Genomic DNA, 26193 nt, shown 5'->3' with positions numbered 1-26193 from the left:
ACACACACACACACATTACTTCCCAGTGTCTCAAACATCACTAGATTTCAGCTAAAAGTATACATTCTTCTGGTCTACTTCAACTTGGAATAACAACTTCAAAGGGAATGAATTAGAACCTAGTTCATTTTGGAGATCTTAAATGTACATGAAGAAAAACCCCAGAGTGAATGGAGAGCCTTGAGACAGGCATATGAGTTCTGAGAATTGAGGGTTCTGAACTTGACATTCCAAATGCACATTCACCATCATTGATTCTTCTTGCTACAAATAACAGATTTGCTAAATCATACGATTTCTGCATTGCAGGAATGTGAATGTGAAGTTCAATCTAGTCTAAGTTTCTCATTTTTATACATGAGGAAACTGGCCTCATCAAATTAAAATGTAGGAGTTAGAGTGTACCTTAGTCAGAGTTAGAATCTAAGATTTTTGAGATCAGGGGTTTTTGCTTTTACTTTGCTTTTTATTTTATTATTGCTTTACCAGACCTAGAACAATGTATGGCATATAATAAAATTTATAAATACTTTTTGATTAGTCATTCCCCAATTGATAAATGATCAAAGGATATGACAAAACAATTCTCAAATGAAGAAATTAAAGTTACCTATAGTCATATGGGAAAAAATGCTCTAAATCATTATTGATTAGAGAAATGCAAATTAAAACAGCTCTGAGGTACTGCCTTACATTTATCAGATCAGTTAATTTGACTAAAAAGGAATATGATCAGTGTTGGAGGGAATGTGGGAAAACTGGAACAATAATGCATTGTTGGTAGACTTGGGAAATGATCTGACCTTTCTGAAGAGTTATTTGGAATGACACCCAAAGGGCAGCAAAACTGAGTATACCCTTTGATCCAGTAATACCACTACAAGATCTATACCCCAAAGAGATCACAAAAAGGGTAAAAATTCTACATATACAAAAATATTTATAGCAGTTCTTTTTATATGACAAAGAACTGGAAATTGAGGGGATGCCCATCAATTGAGAAATGACTTAACAAATTGTATATGTGAATGCGATGGAACACTACTGTTCTATAAGAACTCATGAGGGATGGGACTTCAGAATGATCAGGAAAGACTGGCACAAACTGATGTAGAGTGAAGTGAGCAGAACCAGAAGAACATTATGTATACTAACAGCAACAGTGACTGATGATCAGCAGTATATAAAAGAAAATTCTAAGACATGTGATAGAAAATACCATCTGCATCCAGAGAAAGAACTGTGGCATTTAAATGTAGACCAAAGTTTATTATCTTCAATTTTTAAAAGTTGTCTTATATATGTCTTTTTTTTCCTCTCTAATGCTTTTTTTGGGTTTGGATTTGATTCTTCTTTCACAGCCTGATTAATTTGAATCTATATTTAGCATGATTATACATGTATAACTTATACATGTCAGGGGGAGGGGGAGGGACAGAGGGAGGGAGAAACATGCAAAGCTCAAAGCCTTGCAAAAATGACTGTTAAAAACTACCATTGCAAGTAGTTGGAAAAATAAATAAAAAATACTTGTTCACTGATTGACCCTAGGTGAGTCACTTAATCTCTGTCTCAGTTTCCCAGCTGTAAATTGAGTTATAATAGCTCCTCCCTCCTATGGTTGCCTTGAGAATGAAATTAAATAATACCTGAAAAACACTTTATAAATGTCTAGTGCTAAATAAATGTGAGCTATTATCTATAGTATTATTGTTATTATAATCATAGGGAGCATTAAAATCAGAGAATATCAGAACTAAAAGGAACCCTAGAATATAGGCAGTTAACAACCATAGAATGAACACTGACTTATAGAGTCAAAGGACCTGGTGTCAAACCCCCTTCTCACATTTCCTACCTTTATGATCTGGGGCAAATTATTGACCTTCTCTGAGTCTCAGTTTTTTCCTCTTTAAAATAAGGGAATAAGACTCAATGGCCTCTTGTTTCCTTCCATTTCTCAGTCCACAATCCTATCATCAATTTGTAACATAAACATAAAAAGATCATCTAGTCCATAGATACCATATAGATCCTTTCCCTAGCTCTCAGTCTCAGGTTACTTCTAAAGTACCACATTGCCTTTATCTCAAGTGGGTTGTCCTTTTAAAAATAAAGCCAATCAATGAAAAAATATGGATTGAGCAATCATAGAAAATAAGGAAGAGTTTCGAAAAATAAAAGAATTACATATATACATATATATATATATATATATATGTATATATGGTATGAATCTGAAAGAAATAAACCTGTGGGACTTGACAATTTTCAGGATGCCTTCACAGATTATTTTGTGTTAATTCTTTGACCCTCTGGAGCAGGTGTATCCAACCTGTGGCCCTTGGGCTTGCATAGGCTCAGGGTGCACTGATATAGAATGGGGAAGGGGAAGAGAGATTTATTTTGCTCCTTGCTGCTGTGGAATGCATGAATGGGTATTGAATTCTGTATGTAGCCCTTGACAACAGCCCAGAAGAGCTAAAAGTTTGGGCATCCCTCCTCTGGAAGAATTATTGATAGGAAATTATTGGAATAGGAATTATTGATAGGAAAACTCACAGAGAGGTTTGAGGTTAGCCCAAGATCACTCAGTGATTTATTTAATAATAGAACTGAAGCTAGAATGCATATCTCCTGGCTATCTCAATCCTTTTCCCACCATATTACCTTCAGAATTTGTGAAGGAAAATATATTTACATGGAAACCTAAGAAATTCAACACCATTTAATTGAAGTCTCAAAAGTAGTTTCCTCAAGATCCTACAGGTATTTAGTAGCAGAGCCAGGATTTGAACTCACATTTTATTGAAGTTTACCTACTCAGTCACACTATCAACTTTATACAAACTAGAAGGGCAGTGGGAAATCTTTTTTTGTTTCTTTGAACAGTTATGTTGAGGGACTTGAAAGAATTATGGTATGTAGGGGTTGAAAAAGATCTTAAAATTCATCTAAGTTAATTCCAGCATTATATAGCTAAGCATGTTGAAACTCAGAGACATTGAGAATAATACAGAGCAATACAATACATAAGATATGAAATTATGGGAAATGAATTTGAATTCTGGTTCTTCCACCAAGTATCTGTGTGATCTTGGTCATCTATCTTATCTGGAGAATAGTTTCTTCCTCTGGATGATCACTTGTTGACTATGATTTAGTAGAAATTGCTTTCAGATATGACATGGACTAGGTGTTTACCTAATGCTAAATAGTCTATGTAAATATGTAACTAGGTGATCTCCAAATCCTCACCTCTAAAAACATCATCCTATATTTACTTTTCAAGTCTGGGACTGTAATCTAACCTGATCCATCTAAATGGTCTCATCTACAACAAAATTACTTTTGGAGACAGAGGTAGGTGCATGTGGAATATTTGGTCCACTCTGTGGCCAGGAGACATAAGTGAAGATAATTGGCTCATGTAGGGATCAAACATAGGCCTTTGACCTCATTATATCACGTTCTAGCCAATTTACCACAAACCACTGTCGAGTCAAGCCAAGGAAGCTGGGGGAAAAGTGGCTAGATGTTCTTCAATAAATACAGTCTCTACAGACTTCCTTTGTTGTATTTGTTGTCTGACCTCAGGTGGCCCAAAACTGGATGGAATCCTACCTTATTAGTTAAATATGACTATATCACACCCTAGTGGTTGAAAGATACAGTGTAGACATTCAGTAAACCAAGATTCTCTAAGGGGACCAATGATGGGGGCTATGAATTTTTTTTTTCTCAGCAGTCTGTGATAGGATTACTGAAAAAAGTCAAAGGCAATTTAATTTGTAAATCACAATTTGCTACTTAAACACAACCTAACCTTCTACTAAAACATGCCCAATTTTAGGCAGTTATCCACAGTGACCCTAGAGTCATCATAGCGTACATCTGTGAGGTTGTCTTTGTATATCAAAACTACTTCTATTGTCCTTCGACTAGGATACTTCAGAAGTTGCTGCTACTGCCAGAGTCCCTTAAAAAATAAGGATTTCTTAAAAATCTGAGAAGGAACTGGAAAGATCTGGAAGGGAACATGGTCTTAGATAAATAGTTAGCTTAGAAAAGCTGGGAGGAGAATAAGTCTCTCCTGCTATTTCTTACTCTGCTGAGTGATAGCTTTTTCCTAGTCTTTGTTTTCCTGGGACTTTCCCTATCTTTATATGTATATGTATATATATGTGTATATATATATATATATATATATATATATATATATATATATATATATATATATATATATATTTACTATATTTATGATCATCAAATGGAAGACTTTTGAGAATTATTCCAGGAATTGGAATATGACTACTAGGGATAAGAACAGGAAAAGTTATTGGATAACTCCTCATGATCTCAAAAGAAAAGGAAGAAAAACAGAAACAAAATGTCATTTGAGATAAGCAGCATGATTTGGTGACAGAAATATTGAAGTATAAAGGCCTAAAATCAAGTCCTGATGAAACCAAGAATAAATAAACTTTCTTCATTATGTCTATTAAGAAATGGAACTAATAATAGTTGTGTTTTCTATCTCATGGAATTATTTCAGAACAGGAACAGCATCTTGTCTAAACTTGGTAAAACCTGCAGTGCCTAGCATATTGTTTGGCGCATGGACATTTAATAAATATATTGCATTATTAGAAATGAAAGAATTTAGTTTACATAGAAGCATCATGCCTAAAACTCATGAATATTTACTTGAAAAGGTTGAGACACAAAAATGTGCCCTTTAATATCAAAAGGAAAAAGGAAGAAAAGGGTGGAAGAGAGAGAGAAAGGGGAGAGAATGAGAGAGACAGAGAGAGGAGGAGGATGGTAGGAAGAGAAAGAGACAAGAAGGGAGAGGGGGAGGGAAGGAGGAAGGAAGGAAATGACTACTGTGGGAGTCATTTTAGACTTGACAATATATAGTGAGATCATTGACCACAAATATCAAATTGAAAGACAAAATATTTAAAGTATGCAATGAAAATAACCTAAACTGGACCTATTTAAGTAATCTATTTAGATTGGAAATGGGAAGTGGATAAAAGAATGACAGTGGCATAGACTATGACTATTTCTTAAAGAAGTACTCCTAAATAAATTGTCACATATAGGAGAATAAAACAGTTTATCAACGAAACTACCAAATAACTACTTTACTGAGCTAGAAAAATAGTAACAAACTTATCTGGAGCAAGAAAAGAGTAAGAATAGAAATGGAACTGATGATAAAGAAATGTAAAGGAAGGCGGTCTAGCTCTACCAGATCTCAAACTATACTATAAAGCATTGGTCATCAAAACTACCTGGTGCTGGTTAAGAAATAAAGTAATGGATCAGTGGATTAGGATAGATTTAAAAGAAACCACAGTAAATGACTACAGCAACCTACTGCTTGACAAATCTAATGACATCAACTTCTGGGATAAGAATTCAATATTTAACAAAAAATGTTGGGAAAATTGGAAAATAGTTTGGCAAAAACTAGGCATAGATTCACATCTCACACGCTATACCAAAATTAGGTCAAAATAAATACAAGATTTAGACTTAAAGAGTGACACCATAAATAAATTAATAGACCAAGAACTAAATACTCAGCAATCTGAACTATGGAAAGGGGATCAATTTATGATCAAACGGGAATTCGAGCACCTTAGAAACTGCAAAATGAATGATTTTTTGACTATAGTAAGTTAAAAAGGTTTTACACTAATAAAATCAACGTTGCCAAAATTAGAAGGAAAGCAGAAATCTGGGAAACAGTTTTCACAACATGGAGTTCTGATAAAGGTCTCATTTCTAAAATATATAGATAATTGTATCAAATTTATAAGGTCACAAGCCATTCCCCATTTGATAAATGATAAAAGGATATGAACAATTTTCAAATGAAGAAATTAAAGCTCTCTGTGTGTGTGTGTGTGTATATATATATATATATATATATATATATATATATATAATCATAGGAAAAAATGCTCCAAATCATTATTGATTAGAAAAATGCAAATTAAAGCAACAAGGAGGTATCATCTCACACTTTTCAGATTGGCCAAGATGAGAAAAGGGGAAAATGTTCAATATTGGATACGTTGTGGGTGGATTGGGACATTGATGTATTGCTGGTGGAGTTGTGAAAGGATATAATTCTTCTGGAGAGCAATATGGAACTATACCCAAAGAGTAATAAAACTGTTCATACTCTTATACCCAACAATTCCAATTCTAGGTCTATATATAGAAGAAATTATATAAAAGGGAAAAGTCCTACGTTCCAAAATATTCATAGCAGCTCTTTTTGTAGTTGCAAAGAATTAGAAATTGAGGGGATGCCCATCAATTAGGGAATGGCTAAACAAGTTACAGTACATGAATACTATGGAATACTATTATTCTATAAGAACCATAAATGGTCAGACTCTAGAGAAGTATGGAATGATTTATGGGATCTGATGCTGAGCAAAGGGCAGATAACCAAGAGAACAATGGGCACATCAACAACATTGTGAGAGGAACAATGTTGATGGAAGCAGCTCCTCTCAACAGTCCAGAGAGCTAGGACAACTGTATTATACTGGCTATGGACTATGTTATCCCCATCCAGAGGAAGAAACAAAACAAAACACACAAAATGAAACAACCCTTCAGAATCTGATGAACAACTTATAAAATTATCTCTTTATGTCTCTCTCTCTCCTTTAATCCTAATTCCCCATACTGAAAATTGCTAAACTGTAAACATGTTTATCAATTACATGTATGTACAATGCTAACCTGACTTTATTACTGAGGGGAGGAGGATAGGAAGGAAAGGTGGAAGAAAATTTTGTAACTTAATATACATGTGCATATGGATGAAAATAAATAAATAAATTTAATAAAAATAGAAAAACAAAAATTTTAAAAAGAATTTGAATTGGTCAGCAAGTATATGATATCTATGCAACTAGGAAGATGTGACTGCTAAGGGAAACATCATTTTTAGAATATAAATTTACTTGTAAAACCATAAGGAAAGAGACAGTGAGAAATTATGAACAATATATTTAGAAGAGGTATAAAGAAAATTAATTTTAAAGAGATACAGTTAAGCAAGATCATTTCAACAAAAATTGAAATAAATAAATCTAAAAAAAACAAGGAAATTATAGGTTGAAATTATCATACTTTTGCTGATCCAACTGCCATGTCAAATGATTAGAGAAAAGTCTTCAAATGGTTGAGTAGAACTGCTGTGCAAGATTTATTGGAGGACTTGGGCAAGGGTTGTATGGGATGAAGGGTTATATAAGGCTAGTTTGCAATCTGCAATAATGTGGAGCTAATACCCACATTGATCCAAGAACAATTGAAGAAGCATTTAATTTATTAGATTGTAGGTAATGATCTTTCACTACTATGTAGGTCCTACAAAAGTATAGAACTACCTATGTTTTTTAAACCATTGTGAATTAAACAATTATCAATTATCATAAATATTTCAAGACACAGAATAGGAGAAAGCTGTACATGAAACTATAAATTTCTGCTATATCCAGTGTTAGTTTTTAAAGTATATACATATATATATACATATAAAGTATATACATATATAATATCTACATATGTGTAGATATTTTATATATGAAGATTTTATTTAAGTATATTGAGTCAGAGTGCTCAAGGAGGCTGATAACTATTATAATCATTTGAGAATCATAGAAATGAAATATTACATCTAGAACCAGGCATTTTCCTTTGGACTTTGTTTTTAAACTTCATACTCATTCATCATGTAATATTACCTATTATGAGTTTGTACCTTGACCCTTTACCTAATTGTAAGTTCCATGAAGACAAGATGATAGATAATTGTTTAAACTGTGTTTCACCCATTGTCTAGCATATGGCAGATACTTAATATTTGTTGAATAAATAATGCTCCTTGAGCATAAATTGTCACGATCAAAGTGCTGTGAATCTTATCAACTGAGATGAATGAAAAATGGTTGGGGTGAAGATCCAACAAGAGTTAATTATTTAGGTCATCAACTGAGCAAGGGAAAAAACAGACAGTCATAATTCTTTTGTTCCAATTCTAGTTCTTTCATATTCAATCATCAAACATGTGTTAAGTATGTATAGTAATGACAAAATTTATATTCAAATAATGCTGATTTATGAAGGTCTCTCCTTTATGATAACCCTTTAAGCATAATAGTACAAATTTAATCGCCACTTTTTTGCAGAAAGGGAAAATGAGACTGACCTTGCTCAGGATCATATTACTAGACTTTCTAGTTCTAAATTCAAAGTTGTTGCCTCTATTGTTTAAAAAAAGTATGTGAAAAACTATAGACCAGCTCTCAGCTGCCTGTGTATGTATACAAGGCAGACTTCCCAATCAATCCTTTAGGCCTGCAAAGGCAAGTGTCAGAGCTGTAGGCTGTTATACTTAGAGATGGAATGGCCAGATGCTCACATATGATACTTATTTCAAAATGCCATAAAAATCACAGTAGCCCAGTGACCACTGCAGGCTCCCAACCGAACCATAGGCATACTGAGGACAATGCATTCCAGCTGTGCCCAGACCTTCACTACTAGAGCCAGGGCATCATGTGTAAAACAGCCTTGCCCACCAATGAAACAAAAAGTCGAGGTGAGAAAACGCCTTCCTTCTAAACTGTAAAAAGTAGCAAAGTGCACATTTGGCTTCCCTGTGTTTTCTTTGCAAGGTATTTTGCAGCTCTAAGACAAAGAGAAAAATGTATCATAGACTTGCTTCAGTTGCTATGGTAAGTCTCTCTCCTCTCTTCACCCCCACCCCCCCTTCTTTCCCCTGGTGAGAACTGTAAATAGTCATATAAATGTCCAGAGCACAGAATACAGTTCTGCCCCTGGCTGTTTTTATTTATACTTTCTATTTTTTTGTTTTCCAAAATTCACTTGTAAAAAGTATAGATATGAATATTTTATGCATGGAAACCTAGGACGGTGTGGGGGGGATGAGTAGGAAAGCAAATACTACACAGAAAGTATGAGGCCATTTCACACAATTAAATCAAATATTTGGGTAAAATAGATTCATTTGCTGTAGGACTACTAAAGTGCTCTGATAAAGGAATCAGCCCATAGTAGCCACAAGGATGAGCTTGTCTGCTGCAAGTCCTAAGGAATATTTACTTGTGGCTGCTAATTCCATATATGAAAAAAATTAAAGCTATCTCACTAGATTTTTTTGTGTGGGGGGGGTTGGGGAAGGAGTATCTGTTTCTGTGTGTGGGTGTGGGCCCATGCTTAAACTGGTGCAGAAAGAACAAGTGTGTTTTGTTTTGTTTTGTTTTTTCAATTGGTGGGATCCTTATTCAAATGGACAAGCGAATGATGAACAGACTCATCAGAAGTCTTATTTCCTGGTATAATTATACTTTTCAACTTGAAGCTAAAACCTAGGCTAAAAAGATGAGGAATGAATGTTTCCACAAAGGAAAAGATACAATTTTTACTCCTTAACTTGGTTTCAAAAGGTCTTCCCTCTTCTACCTTCCCCCCACATCGCCACCCTCCCAGCCCTCAATCTCTTTCTGTTGGCATTGAGCAGATGCAAATCATTACATAGTGCAAGTTCGGGAATGTGGCCATGCATTCTACATGATATTTAATCTTCAGCTTCTTACTCTTCTCTCATGTCCAAATTCTTAGTGACTCCATTTGAGATGTTTTGGCAAAATTATTGGAATACTTTGCCATTTCCTTCTCTCCAGTTCACATTGTAGATGAGAAAACTGAGGCAAATATGATTAAATGACTTGCCCAGGATCACAAAGCTAGAGTCTGAGGTCCAATTTGAATTCAGGACGATGACTTCAGACCCAGTACTCTATCCACTGCACCACCTAGCTGTCCCTCTAAATTGTAAACTTGAAGTTTATTTTAATTGTATACTTTATCTAGTATTTTCAATTAATTACATTAAACCATAGTTTCCCTTTCATCTTCATGAAATCATTCCTTGTCTTCTAGGTTCATTAAAAAAAGGTATTTCAAAATTTTCAAAAGTATTCCATCCCTTCTTCATTATTTTGCATTTAAGTACTAGGAAGAATCTGTTTAGGAGCCTGCTCAACCAGAGTGAGCAAATTGTTAAATTTTCCAAGATAACATTTATACCTTGAAAAATTGGTAAAATATAATTCAAGGAATGATTTACTGTTTTGTTGATTTTTAGATTTTTTAAAAAAATAATGAATAAAATGTTAGTAATGAAGATGAAACTTAAAAAGTGTTTAATGTATTTTTTTTCTGGAAAGCAGATTGTTAAACATGTACCAGCACACTCCTGCCTGGAAATAATATATATTCCAAAGAAAGAACAGCAACAACAATTTAATTGGAAACATTTTTAGTTAATGCTAAGAAATTATCTGTTTGAATGCTAATTGGCTTGTGTGACCAAGTCATGAAGTATTTCTGAGGAATCTTAAAGTTCCTATCTTGCATTTTCTCCTTAAGCACAAATCCACACAGACATAGAGCTTGAAGGGTTTTATAACAGATAGGGAAATTGAGGCTCAAGGAGGTTCATTGTCTTGCCCAGGATCACAGATTTCTTCTGAAAATAAACCTGTGACTGTATGACTTCCTTAAACATAAAGTTCAACTGGATTCTTATTGCCTATGGCATCAACTAAAAACTCTGGCATTAAAAGCCATCTGCAATCTGTACCAGATTACAACTGTAACCAGAAATGTCAACACCTAGGTAAAATAATAATAATAACAATAATAATTCTCATAGGTGGAAGGTTGTGGTATAGAAGAGAATTTGAACTCTATATAGTTCCTCTGGGAAGAAGGGGTCAAGCCCTATGCCTCCAGTAAGCAGGCAGGAAGATAGACCTGAAAAAGAGGTGCCATGGATCAGGTGTGAGGGCACTGCTCTCCTATCTGTACTCGAGGACCAAGGCAAGTTTGCCCTGGGCTGAATACACCACTCTGAGGCTCAGTTTACTCATCTTTAAATATATAGATAATGCTTCTTGAATTATCTACCCTTTGGGCATGTTGTGATAATATATTTAAAGCACTTTGTTGCATGTACAATGTTGGATAAATGTCAGCTGTTTTTTTTTGTCCTTTCCAGCACCATGCAATGGAAATTTGATAACCAAGTATTAATAAGATAAGAATGATAACTAACCAATGCCACAAATAAATAAATGAATGAATGAATGAATGAATAGTGTCAAGGAGGATCATTGAGTTTAGTTGGGAATGACCTGAGAAATTATCTGTCTCATTCCTCTCATCTAGGTATCTGGAAAATGAAGCCCAGAAAAATGGATCATTCCATTACAATTTTTCCTATATGCATCAAGACCTTGATCATTATAGCCTCTGAAGAAATAAATAAATAAATATGACACAAAAGACATTGGACCTCTCCCTGGATCAGCTCCATCACAGTAGTGAACAAGTCGGGTACAAGAGCATGAGAGAGTAGGTTTTAGTCATTTAGCTTTTGGCTGAAGCACATTTTGTCTCTGTCTCTCTCTGTCTCTGCCTCTCTCTCTCTCTCTCTCTCTCTCTCTCTCTCTCTCTCTCTCTCTCTCTCTCTCTCCTCTCTGCTAGAGGCAGAACAACTATACAGAAATATGGGTTATTTTGCAGCCCCACCAATAGAGCCTGTTTTTTCTATAGCCCTTTCAACAATTATCATTTTCCTTTCTTTTGTTTTCTTTGTCAATAGATTTGTCAATATTGTCAATGTTCTAAGATGCAATAGCAATTCTTTTAATTTGCAATTCTCACTTGGAGAAGTTTTTTCATTTGGTAATTGATGCTTATATTTCTTGCCTCAAAACTATCTAGTTATGTTTTTGACCATTTATCTCCTAAGGAATTTCTCACTTATATATATTGAAAAGATATATATGTATATATACATGTTATATATGTCAGCTCTTTACCAGAGAAAGTTATTGCAAAGCTTTTTATCCAGTCAACTATTCTTTTCTAAATACTAGATCAAGAGACATGAAGTAGGAGTATTACAGAATGTCAATTAATATGTATGTACTAATTCTAACATAAACCAATGAGGTACTGTTAAACAAAGTTATATAAACTTTCAAAAAGAGAAGGAAGCAATGACATCATTATAGTAGGCATAAAGTCAGGTAATTGGAACACATCAGGCAGACTAGGGGTCTTAGATTAAAAAGCAGAAATGGTGAAAGGGTGCTTTCATTGAGGAAACCCATCACAAGACTGCCTTCCTTTCCTAGGGTCCACAAAGATGGGCTGAGCAATTATTGTGTCTGTCTCTCTTCTGTAAGAGTCTTAGTTCCCAAATTTTCAACCCTTTCTAGTTTCATTCTGGTCATCAAAAGGTTTCTAGCAATTGAGTTGCATCCTTCTTTTCCCTCTCACCCATTTCAATTTCACAATTACAGACCACAGCAAGTTGAGTACTCTTCCCTCAGCATTGTCATTCCCTCTTCTTGTATTACTGCATTTCATTTCTGTTTGAGAGCAGCTGGTACCTTGGTGCCAGTCCTTTGAGGGCCTAAGTGAATCCCTTGAAGGAATCTCCCAAGGAGTCATTCTGATAATAAGCCTTCCTACTTCCATTCATTCGTTCAATGAAAAGTTTATCTTTTCAAATCACAATTCTTTGGGGGGGGTGAGGGACAGGTTGAAAGGAGTGGAGGAGGGGGTGGAGACACACATACACACACACACACAAAGAGACAGAATTTTTTAAGTACTTTCTTTCTTTTAGGGAGTCATGGTGGAAATCTTCCAGCATTATCTCAGCAAGGTGTGGTGAGAAAATTTTTTTCATATATATCATGCTCAGCATCCCAGGACTGGAAGTTCAAGATTCTGGTGAGAGAGATAGATGAGGATAAAGGCTGAAATGAGGGTAACACGGTATGGAGATGCATAAATAGCTGGGAAATATATAGGAACTAATTTCTTTCCATTTAATAAAGTGAGGGAATATTTGTAAAGTACTTTCTAAATATCAAAGTCTATAAAATTTTAGCTAGTATTAATATGATTAAATTATCAGTAGGGCAATGATTAACACTACTAATGGCTAGGATTTATATAGAGTTTTAAGATTTATAAAACTCTATAGAGCAGATATAATGCCTTACATATTATATTTTTGATTCTTACAATAATTTGGTGAAGTAGGTGTCACAATGATTACTAATTTACAGATGAGAAAATTGGAGTTAAGAAATATCAAGTGAATTTTGCAGTCTCTTACATGTCTAGGGCAGGATTCAAACTCAGGGCTTCTTGATTCCTGCTTCATCTTCTAACAATTCCTGAGTGATTCTAATATACATGTAGGAGATTCCTGGGTGAAAACAAGCCTATAAGGAATTTTATTATACTCTATAATTATCATATATTATGGAATACTATGATTACTTGTGTATATGGCATATCTCTGAAAGCTCCATGAAATGACAGACCATATCATCCCTGAATATTGTGCCTCTCTTAAGGTTTATTATAGTGGTTGTTGTTTCATTTTAGTCATGTCTGTTCTTTGTAACCCCATTTAGAATTTCCTTAGCAAAGCTACTAGAATCCAACACTTTTCACAGAGTGGATATTTTAGTAAATTATGAGGGTTTTTAAAAAAAATTAACAAATCATTATGATATAGTAAAGAAAGCACTGATAAACATATACTACTAGTTGCATCACCATGGAGTAGTCACTAATTTCTTGGTGACCTGGGTAACTCTAAAACAAGTTATAAATGAAATGCTATTCTGAATTAACAAAGGGAGTTTCCCCACCTGAGAGATTTCCCACACTGATAAATTCATTGACCCTGATCAAAATAGTGATGATGATGAGAGAAATAATAATAATAAAACATCATGTCACCTCAAAGCCCAATCCACTGTTCATGTAACTCATGGGGGAGAGAGGGAGGTAAAAGGGAAGTTGTAAAAAGAATAGAGGAATATCAAAGGGTGACACACAGAGAAGATTAAGTGCTCTGAGACCAAGAGTGTGCTGGTAAAATTTTAACAACCAGTTCTTGGAAGGAGAAATGTACACAGGGCACATTTTTCAGTTTAATCTGCATCATTAATATCTTCTCCATTACTTTCTTAAGACTAAATTATCAACAAAACAGTAAACTATGCCCTCATTTGCTGACTCTTAAGATGTAAATGCTCACAACAATATTTTAACAATCAGTTCGGAAGAGCATCTGAAACACAATTATCATCTCTAATCTGATAATTCTTAGATCTGTTTTTCCAGTCTGAACTACTCTCCTATCTTCCCTTCTTACACGTAGAATTGTCTGTTGAACACCTCCAACTGGATGTCCTGTAAACACATGCCAAATTTAGCTCATTAGCCTTTCCCTCTCCTTATATTCTCTCAGTCCTCTAAGCTGGACATCCTTCTTTCTTTCTTCTTATATTCAATCTGTTGCCAAGACCTGTCAATTTTACATTCATGACATCTCTCAAATACTTTCCCCTTCTCTCTTCTGATACATCCTCCACCTGGATGCAGGAAACCCATTTCCTCACATCTGGATCATTACAATAACCTTACAATTGGTCTGCTTGCCACAAGCCTCTTCCAATTTAACCTCATCCTCCATTTGGTTGCTAAATTGATTCTTCCTTAAAGGTGGGATTTACCATGCTAATCCTCAATTTTCAATAAATCCTACTGGTTTCCTATTGCCTTCATGATGAAACAGAAAAATCCTCAGGCATTCAAAGTCTATAATAATCTGAACCTTTCCTACTTTTCTAGTCTTCTTACATTCAAATTGCTTCTGTAAATATTGCAGTTCATTGATATCTAGTCTTACTTTTCCTTTAATATAACACCATTTCCCTAATTTTTGCTGTCTCCCAAGTCTGAAATTCCCACCAACCTTGTCTTCACTTCTAGGATTCCTTCAAAGACCAATTAAAATCTTACCTTTTGCAAGAAACCTTCCTCCATTCCCTTAATCTTATCACCTTCCTACTGTACTTATCCCCAATTTATCCTGTGTACATTATTTCCTCTACAAGATTATGTGCTCCTTGAGAGATGGACCTGCTTTTTGCTTTGCTTTTTATGTTAAGCACTTAGCCCAGTGGTCAGAACATATTTAGTGCTTAAGACATGCTTCTTGATTGGCTGACTGTTGAGTAAAAGATTGTCAGGAATTCTGTAACATTGATAAATTGGGAATATCTAGCAATATCATGTATTAGACTAGCAACCAAGAAAGGTGATGTGAGCACTGTGAAAACTCAAAGAAATCTGAAGAGAACACAATAGAGAAGAGAGGACTGGTTGTACTCAAAAGTGTCATAATGATCAGCTCTGAGTAGAGTTCTATCAAGTTATGGTACCACAAAAAAGAATGACAAGGAAGAAAGAATCAAAAATAGTAACATCCACCTGTTAGACATGGTTCAGTGCAGTTGGAATTGACCATGGAAGCAAGCATTTCATTAGAATAAGCAAGAGGGATTTAAGACACAAATACTTTAATTGTGGGCCAGTACTAAATCATAACAAAACTGAAAAAAATCTTACCAGTTAACAAGCAAGAGCACTGTACTTCTTTTTGTCACTGCAATCTTTAGCTTCTAGTCACATACCAATATATTACAGATCAGTAAAAGGAAATTATAAGAAAACACTTGATCCCTAATTCTAAATTAGATGAAATAAGACAAATAGTCAAGGATTGTTCAAATATAAAAAGAGAAATGAGAAGGAACTCAAGGTCATTGGAAATCATCAATTAAAATATACTTTATAGATTTTTGCTTAAAATGAAATGTGTGATAAAAGTATGTATGTATGATTAACAAGAATTAAGTAGCTCAAATGAATTTGACAAGGAAATGGGAACACTTAGACTGGAATTTCAAAAAGCTTGCTTTGAATCTTTTTGGTATGAATCCAATTAATATACCAACTACACCAAAACAAAGTAATTAAAGAAAGCTATCATTTGGCATAAGAATCATGGATTCTCTCAGATATTTGACTTAAAGCATGAAAATATTTCGGGATTATGCACCACAGTATTTTCAAGACAATGAGCACTATCATAGTAAGATTATTAGGAGTAAAGGGATAACTATTGAAGAATATTTCTAGGTTCAAAGACCTTAACAAAGTCAGAAGTAACTTACATTAAAAGTTGAAGATCAGCAGGAAAGTTTTGAAAACTGTAAGATGTTCAGCTGTTTTGAGTTATGTCTGACTCTTTGTAACCCCATCTGGGGTTTTCTTGGCAAAGATACTGGAGTAGCATGTTATTTTCTTTTCCAACTCAGTTCACAGATGAAGAAACTGAGTCAAGAAGAGATAAGCAACTTGCCCAGGGTTCTACAGCCAGTAAATGTCTGAAGTCAAATTTGAATTCAGGACTTCCTGATTCCAAAGCTGGTACTCTATCCATTGACCTCCCTAAATGCCTTATCTAGCCAGTTAGCATAATAGAAAATCTAAACACATGTTATTTAATTGAAAGAAAGAAAAACCGATGCAGGATGGAATCTAGGGAGAGAAAGTATACTAGAAATTCTAAAGTATCTTAATTATTAATTTACAGCAAAAGTCAAAATATTAAGGCATATAAGAAACCCAAATTAACAATTCAACATCAGTCAAAAATTTTATGACAGAGGTTTGGAAAAACAAAGAACAGAGAGAGAGTCAGAAAATTTCCAAAAAAGGAGAATATAGAAAATCTCTTGTCATCTATACATTCACAAGAAGCCCCTTATAACCAAAATGTAAATTGCATATAATGAGAAACAGACAGGATGCCCATTGTTAATATATAAATGACAAAAGTTCCCTACAGGGAGGTAACTGAAACTCCAGATTCTATGAAAATTAGAAAGTGATGGAACTGGATAAGATTCATAATTTCTGGCTTAAACATTTCATATTGGCACACGGATTACAATCAAAACACTTTATTAATGTCTCTCATGTAGAAGTCTGATCTCATCTTCCTTGATCGAAGACACCCCATATTTACAACCAAAAGATGAGAAAAACAGTGACAACTCCAATAATGGGTTGGTTACTTAATTATGTGCTTTTACAAAGCATTCGTGACATAACACATCAAAAAAAGTATAAACACAAAGAAAAATACGTAGGATAAGTAACAAAAATAAAAAAGAATACACTAAGAATCTCATAGATACAAGGAGAAATTTATAATGATTTAATACTTACTTATTAGACAAGTCACTCCAAATGGTACATTTATTGACTGACTATACAGTCCTGCTTTTATTGATTGTTTCAGAGCCTTCAATATACCCTATACTCATGGTATCTTAATTGAAAGTCCTTATTTAAAACAGACCCAGATACTGGAGTATATGAAGTCCACTGGTCATACCATTCTATATTTAGATGATACCACCAACATAGGAATATCAAGAATTATGGCATTTACACAGAGAAAATGTAATCTGATTGTGCTTCTGCCTAGTTCTTAAATACATTATCACCTTTCCTAAACAGAAAGAGAGGGTTGAACCAAAACATAATCATTTGATGGATATGAATGAAAACAAATTATATGACTCCACTAAAATAATTTAATCTTTTTTTCATTGATATCAAGGGGATTTTTTCATATCAAAGCAACTTGATAATTACAAAATTGCTTTGATGTAATACACAGACACAGACACACACACAGGATAAGGAAAGATAGAGAATTGAATGTTTCAGGTTTTGATCTGAGGTCATACTGAAGCAATGGATGAAGGTAATACCTACAAATACCATTATCTCCTTCAGGAAAGGCATATTGATTGTAAAAGAAAACTATGCTTGAATACATTCAAATTCTAGCATTCTATAATCCAATATTGATAGAACATTTTCTAAAGCAATTGACACCCACTTGATATCAGACTTAATATATGCTTTAAGATTTGGAAAGTGAGCCATACTAGATTTAGAAAGTATCCAAACAAATGCCTGTACAATATTAATGTTACCCAAGGACCATCAAAGAGTGATTCCTATTTGACCACCCCAAAGTAGGACAATACTAATAAATATTATTAGAGCAACAGATCAACTGGTAAAAAAAAAATAGAGAAATTAAGTCATTACTTAATTGATCTGTAGTTGTAGCAAGGGTGCATTCTATAAGCCTTTAGAAGCTAAGCTTATATGCTAATACTTTTAATCAAAGTCATTTATTGACCTGCCTTTGCGAGATTTCAAAGAATATTAAGCATAAATGAATAATAGCAAGATAGCTATTTATTAGATGGTTGTTTCCATATGGACCTCTTTAAGTAAGAGATGAATGAGATAATAAAAGCAACAACATAATAATTATATCACTTGCCTTACAAGGTTGTTGTAAGGCATAAACATGATTAGTAGACAGTGTGATTAATGGAAAGAATATTGAATTTTAAGTTAAAGATCAGCTTCAACTGACTGATAAGGTAACTCATTGGTTATCATTAGACCTGCAGTCAGAATGACCTGACTTCTAATCCAGTCTCCAATACTTTGTAGTTCTGAGATTTTGAATAAGTCATTTAACTCCTGCATAACTCAATTTACTTATCTGTAAAATAAGGATAATAGTAGTTTCTTACTTAAAGTTATTATGAGGATTAAGTGCAATATTTGCAAAGTAATTTAATAACTTTGAAATGCATATGTTTTTATTATGTGACCTTGGGTGAGACACCTAGCATCTACAGTCTCATTTTATTCATATTTAAAATAAGGAGTTGGATTAGATGACTTTTGAGGTGCTTACTACCTCTCAATTTATGAAGTTTACCATGTCACCACCATCCCCTACTAGTTATTCTAGTAGCTTCTTAGCCCCCATAAGGATCAAATGCAAATTCTCTATTTAGCATTCAAAGTTCTTCACAACCAACTCTCCCCTCTACTTCACCTTTCCATTCTTCTTAGGCTTTTCTCTCCACCATCAAGTTTTCAGGCCATTGACAATGACCTCCTTACTACTCCTCAAACAAGATATTCTATGTACTGGTATTTTTCTCTGTCTCCTATGTCTGGAATGCTCTCCATTCTTAACACAGGTAACTTTATGGTTTTCCTGACTTCTGTCAAGTCCCAACTAGAATCCATCTTTTTACAACAGAGATGTCAAATAAGACTTGACGGCATGCCTTCTTCTCCCCAGTACTCCGGAGTTTGGCCAACCCAATTAAAATATAATTGGGAAATGTTTAGCAAAATAAAAAAAAAATACAGTTGAACATAGATAATGTTAATATGTGGCTTTCTAATCAGTATGCAGACTCAGGGATCTTTTTTTTTTAGGTTTTTGCAAGGCAAATGGGGTTAAGTGGCTTGCCCAAGGTCACACATCTAGGTAATTATTAAGTGTCTGAGACTGGATTTGAACCCAGGTACTCCTGACTCCAGGGCTGGTGCTTTATCCACTGTGCCACCTAGCTGCCCCCAGGGATCTTTTTAAAACTGTTTAGGGACCACTATTTCTATTTGTGCTTGACACCACTATTTTATTTCTAGCCTTCCTCTTTTAATTATTCCTTATTATAGCTTGTTTGTACACATTTGTTTTATTGTTGCATCCTGTTTCAGGTATTAGTTCCTTGAAGGTCGGGATGTTCTTTTGCCTTGGTGTGTATCACCAATGCTTTGGACAAAGCACAAAAGAGTTACCTAATGTTTATTGATTGAATTGAGCTAAGGTTCTATAACTGTAAACTGCTATAACAGACATTTAGATATCACTTTAAGATTTATGCAGTTCTTAACATACTTTATCTCACTAAGGAAAATGGAAAAAGCGAGAGTAATTCTGGGATTTTTACTACTTGTGTGACATGAGGCAAGTCATACCCTCCCTAGGTCTCAGTTTCCTGATCTGTGAAATGGAAAGGTCCCTTCCAGTTCTAAATATATGATTTTTAGAGCTTCACCATAACCCTATGACTTATTTACTAGTGATACTATTAATCACTTAGTAGTTGAAGGAATGGAATCAGATAAGTTTTATGAGGTGCCCAGGGTCACACAGCTACTTATTGTCAGAGATCAAATTTGAACCCAAGTTGTCTTTGCTTAAGACTAGCACTGGATCCATTACTATTATATATGATGTGGCATACAGTTTTGAGCAATGCATCTCTTCCCATGAGTATCCATCATCTCCTTAATATAGATGCTTGTGTATCTTCTTCACTGACATTAAATACTAAGATCCATTAAATACTAAAACTGAGCTGTCATAGTGAGATGGAATCATGTTTAAAAAATCAACTGGGAAAAGTCAAGAGGAGAAATGAAAACTACATGGTATAATGGAAACATTTACAATCAGAAAACCAGGGTCCACAAATTGATATATCACTTACTGCTTGTGTGAACTTGGGAAGGTAACTTTTCTCCTCTCAGTTTCTTCCTCAGAAAAATGGAGATGCCTTGGATGAGTTTGAAGGGGTCCCCCAACTCTAAAGCCATTATCCTTTGTTTACAAAGACCATGAAGCATCACTTCATTGGGATGTTCTGCTTCTTCTACAACCAGAATTTGAACAACTGGCAGCACGTTTCCTCCTCACTCTGCTTACAACTGTTCCCTTCTGTTGCCTGCTGACCTTTTACAGGCTGAAACCCTATTGCCTGGCTAGTTGATTTGTTCCAGCTGCAGCTCCATTGTCTACCCTCCCTGTGACTTAATTGACCCTTGCTACAGTTGGGCCTGGAAGGAAGCCCTCTTAGACTCACTGACATATACTATATATCCTGTACTGATTTGTGGACTCTGACAAGGGAACATAAAATCAACTAGATGGCAGGAGACAAGGGGAGAGAAAAGTCAAATGGAATAATAGGAATGCCAGATAACTGAATAAGCTTCCAAACCTTCTCTCCCTGACTCCCTCATACAAATCCTCCTTCAAGAATCATTTTCTTTCTTCGGACACCTTTGAATCCCTAAAAACAAATTAAATGAGTTGGAATATCAGTCTCCCCAACTGATGGGATATGATAAATCTTTCCAATTCTTGTGGAAATTTGTCTCAAAAATGAGTGAGAACTATGGAATACATTCTGATCTAAATTTGGAGCATACTTTTATCCATGGTACTGGGAACAAGATGTCATTAGTTTCGAATAGTCTTTCTTAGAGGAGTAACACTCAATTTCTTGTCTTCATATTTGTGAAAATATTTATAATGGTATCTCTAATCTTTTGGCTCTGACTCTCTGCTCCTCTCTCTTTCTTACCTCCATGTAAACTCTCCCCTTACAAAGAGTCTGAACTTAGTGTGTGATGACCAACACTTAATGTAAGCAAAAATTTCCTAAGAGCTTTCCAAAAATGGAAAATTCAGCCTCAGGAAGGAATGAGTTCACTATCTCAAAAGGTGACCACTTCAGATTATTTTGTAGAGTAGATTCTGGTTAAGTTACGAGTTTTCCATTCAGATATGAGATGGAACAAAAAAATTATGAAATTCCTACTAAATCTGAGATTCTATGATTCTTACATAGTCTGTTCATAGCTTCCAGATCATTTCACTAACCTGCCCTGCTTTAAAAAAAATGAAAAGGATTGCTCAACTATTAGTAAATGATTAAACAACTTGTGGTATATGAATATAATGAATATTATTGTACCAGCAGAAATACCAAAGTACCAATAAATCATCAATCAGTTTATTAACCAATTTATCAATCAATTTATTAAATGCCTACCTACTATGTTACAGGAAACCAAATGTTATACTTTTAAAGGAAACTGGAAAGACCTCTATGAACTGATGCAGAATGAAGTTCACAGAACCAAAAGAACAATTTATACAATGACCACAACATTATAAAGACAATTTTGAAAGAATTTAGAAATATGATCAGGGAAATGAAAAATTCTAATTCCTGAGGATGAGTGTACTGCCCACCCTCTGTCAGACAAGTGATGGAATTAAAATGCAGAATGAGATTCTGAATTTTGGGATGTTTTCCATGTAGAAATTATTTTGCATAACTGTCCAGATTTGTTATGAGTTTTCTTTTTATTTAACCATTTTTCAATGGGAATGAGAAAAATATAACAAAATAAAACTTTTTAAAAATCCTTCCTTGCTACCCCTTTTTATATGGGCACATGTAGCCTAGTGGAAGTTGCACTGATGGAAATCTAACGTTTTTGCTCCTTACTAGCTGTATGACCTTTCATTAATTGTCTTCTATTTCTGAAAATCATATTACCAATCTGTTTGATTATAATTAAAAGTTTGTTCTATCCCTTTAAGGCTAAAAAATAAGTTCCTCAATATACTATCATGTTGGCAATGCAAGTTGGAGGTAGTAGACTTGAGTTAGATCTTTGCCTCTGCTTCTTGCTACCTCTGTGACCTCCATCCAATATTTTACTCTCTGTGACTAAATGTTCTCACATTGTAAAATTATGGGATTGAGCTGGATGAAGCCTAAAGTCACACCTGCCTAGAAAACCCAAGTATTATCATATCCATTTTACAAATGGAAAAATCTAGGCACAAAATGACACGAGTTGCCTAAAATTACACAGTGAATATCTACCAGAATTTTTTACCCAGGTTTTTTAACCTAGATTTCTTTCCATTCTACTAAACTGACATACTACCTTATGTCAATGGATTGTTTTGAGGAAGACAAATAATATATTGAAAAAGATCATGATTTTAAGCCTGGAGGGTAGAGGTATGATTCCAATTTTTATCTCATGTTACCTGTGCAACTTCCAACAATTCTTAATCTGTTTCCTGATTTGTCAGATGTGGGGTTTGGATTAAATCTCAGAAGACCTCATCAGTTCTAAATCTATAGTCCTATGAAACAAAAAGAGAAATTTTGCTAACTTAAACTAAAGGTCCATATAATAGCTTATATGATGGTCATTGGACTTCTGTACACCACAATTCTAGTAAAATTCCCTAAGTATCAGAACAATAATCCCTTTGGAGTTCATTGTAATGGGGTCCAATGTGCAGCAATTTCTTGATCCTTCCATTTAGAGGCTTCAGTGAATATTCCCATCATATTAACAATCTTCACACACTATGTTAAAGAAGGCTTTCTCCTTTTGTATATCTGCTGCTACCATCAAGTCTTAAGGCTATGTTTCCCTTATAGTACCCTGGTGGAGTCAATTCTTCCCTGCCACTTAATCCTCTGGGATATCCCTACTCTTCAGTGTGTCAACAACATTGAGAATGTAGATTGGAAAGTTCCTGGTTCACATCATAATGTAACTGTACACTATAAAAGGAATGGATTCTAGAATATTCTGTACCTTTCTTGTTCTAAGCTTCACATCTGTAAAATGGCAATGCTAAATATTATATGAACTACCTTATAGGATGATGAAAAAATACTCTGTTAACATGGAAACAATATAAAGATTGGCAAATTTCCTGCTGTTAGGGGTGGGGGGAGGGAAGTAAGAGTAGGAGAAAAATTGTAAAACTCAAAATAAAATCTTTTAAAAAAAGAATACCCTGGTAATATTAAAATACAACATAAATTGTAGTCTTTGTTTCCTAGTTCTGAGATCACTAGGATTTCGTTCAGATCCAGTTTTTCTTTCTCTTGGTTTTGAGAATTATAGTTCCTTAAGACAGCTCTCACTCACTAAACTCTCTACCTCTTATTGCAGTAGGATTATTTCTAATGTCTCATAATTTCTATTGGCTTCTCAGGAATTCTTCATATATACAGAACTTTCAGATTTGCTAGATATTTTTGTCACAATTTAAAAAATAAATACTTTTATCTCTCTTTTGGACAGAAGGAAATTAAGTGCATGTGGTCAAACAAAAATGCACAGTTGGGAAATGTCAAGAAACCACGTGTCTAGAAGATACAATTTCAAAATCAATGGTCCTAGAAAACTAAACTGACTAGGTCCACTCATACTTTTCATGCTTGTATTCTTCATGTCTTCCAGTGATGTCATTACATTACCTTTTGCTCTTTTCTGAGTGTCACACTTCTACTCTTTGCTAGGTAGGATATCTCCCCAAGACATGGTGTCTCTACTAGATACGTGCTCTGTTCTGGGTGCAACATTTTTGCTCGTGGAATGTTTATCTACTAGAAACTATCTATCTCTTCCACTCATTTCTGGGTTTCAGCTCTTCAGGATCATCTAGTGGGGTCTTTGCTCCCATATAATCATGTGAAATGTCCAGAAAGCCTCTCCCTGACAAAGACACTTTCTCAGTCTTTTAAATACATATTAATTCTGAGCCATAACCCCCAGTGATGGGAAACCAACAGAAGTTAACTAGAGTGCTCCAATTTAAAATTAAGACTATTATTTTTACCACCAGTGTCTGGCACTGATTCAAAGTCCACAGTCATGGGCTTAGAGTTTTAAAAACAAAGAAAGTACAATACAATACAGATTCTTAAAAGTTAAAGTAATATAATTCTTGTTTTTGTTTTTTATTTTGTGCAAGGCAATGGAGTTAAGTGGCTTGCCCAAGGTCACACAGCTAGGTAATTAATTATTAAGTGTCTGAGGCCACATTTGAACTCAGGTCCTCCTGACTCCAGGGCTGGTGCTCTATCCACTGCTCCACCTAGATGCCCCAAAAGTAATATAATTCCTGTTAAGGATCCTAGGCATCCCACACTCATTTCAGAAACTCTGAAACTCCCTCTCCTCCTATAAGCTGGGTGGAGTCTGGATGCAAATTCCAAATTCATTTCTAAAATCCTAGTAAATTGGTAAAATAAGGCAAAGCAAAAGAAAAATCTTGTTCAGATTCCAGACTATATTGAGCATATTTGTCAGCAATAGAAAACTCAGTCATAAGTAATATTTCATACTAATTCTGTCTCCCCATATTTAATTGTACTGTATAATGTTTATAAGGTAGAATTAGCTCAAAGTAGCATTGTAGCAATAAAAGACTATCTAGCTGAAAGCTTGCTTGTGCCCTTAGAGTACTCTTCCCACTACAGACACATACATGGACATACACACTTTTAAAGTGCTATACAATACATCTTTCTGGAGATGAAGAGAATATTAACAACAATAATAGCAGATTAAGTTTGTATACTGTGTCATAGTTTTCAAAACTGTAAAACTAGCTCTAAAGATGAAATTTTCATCTAAAGATGAAAAAATTAAAACCTAGAAAGGCTGTGACTTCCCCAAGGATAGAGAATATTCAAGGTAATTTTTACCATAAACATATAAATATGACTTTTGCTCTGTTTTTTACATATAACTTGAGAAGACTCTGTACTAAAACTGAATGGTTAGAGCAATTCAAAGAGTTTGATACTGGGTGACCAGGACATTGAAAGAATGACTTATAGAAAGACAATGATTAAAAAAAAGATTTGAAACAAAATGAAAGGCCTTCAAATGTCTATAGATAATTGTCAAGTGCCTTCTAAATTTTGTCTTCTACAGGCAAAACAGACTCTCTTTAATCTACATGCACATGGTAAGAACCCAAACTTTTCTTCACATTGGTTATTCTCCTCTGGAAGTTATTCAGTTTATCAAATGCCTTCCTAAAATACAAGGTCAGCTCTAAGTAAAAAGCTTCAGACATGGTTGAACCAGGTCATATGACAGTAATTCTGAATACTAGGTCCTCAATGCAGTCTAAAATTACATTCACTTTTTTGGCTACTACGTTATGCTACTCACTGTGTCACTTTTCTTCCAGTTCACTAAAACTCCCATATTGTTTCCAGATGAACTTCTGGCTTTCCATTTTTCCCTAATCTTATACTAAGAAAAATGATTTTTTAGCCTAAGTATAATTCATGTTTTTTTAACTGTTCATAATAGATTCAATACAATTCTAGTCCATCAAATTCTCTTTGGATCCTGACTATGTCATCCAATATGTTAGCAATCACTCCTCCCTTCTTGTTGTCAATAAATTGTGCAAACGTGCTCTTTATAGCTTCATCCAAGATATTGATTAAAATTTGAAACATGATAATATCACGTAGACATTCTAAGGATGCTTCACTAGAAATCTTCCAATTTGACACTGAACCAACTCTTTGAGTCAAGTCATTCTATAAGTTCCATTCTCATATCTTATATTGTTCAGAAAAATAGAATTAATAGTTTTATTAATATTTTATCAATAAATATTTTATTAAAAATTCTGGTAATATCTAT

At 34.4% G+C, this 26193-nt stretch overlaps 1 long non-coding RNA gene across 1 annotated transcript in view; it reads right to left on the bottom strand.

The window, feature by feature from the left end:
• The window catches only part of LOC141516385 (uncharacterized), an 87039-nt gene extending 66105 nt beyond the window's left edge, over positions 1-20934 (bottom strand). Inside the window, exon 1 of the long non-coding RNA XR_012476680.1 lies at positions 20403-20934. This is a non-coding gene — a long non-coding RNA (uncharacterized LOC141516385). The remainder of the gene's footprint in view (positions 1-20402) is intronic.
• Positions 20935-26193: the final 5259 nt, after the last annotated feature.

This window comes from Macrotis lagotis, chromosome 3, assembly GCF_037893015.1.
Source record: "Macrotis lagotis isolate mMagLag1 chromosome 3, bilby.v1.9.chrom.fasta, whole genome shotgun sequence".
NCBI classification, from domain to species: Eukaryota; Metazoa; Chordata; class Mammalia; order Peramelemorphia; family Peramelidae; genus Macrotis; species Macrotis lagotis.
Note: the sequence above shows the minus strand (reverse complement) of the source record. Positions and strands in the feature narration are given on the sequence as shown.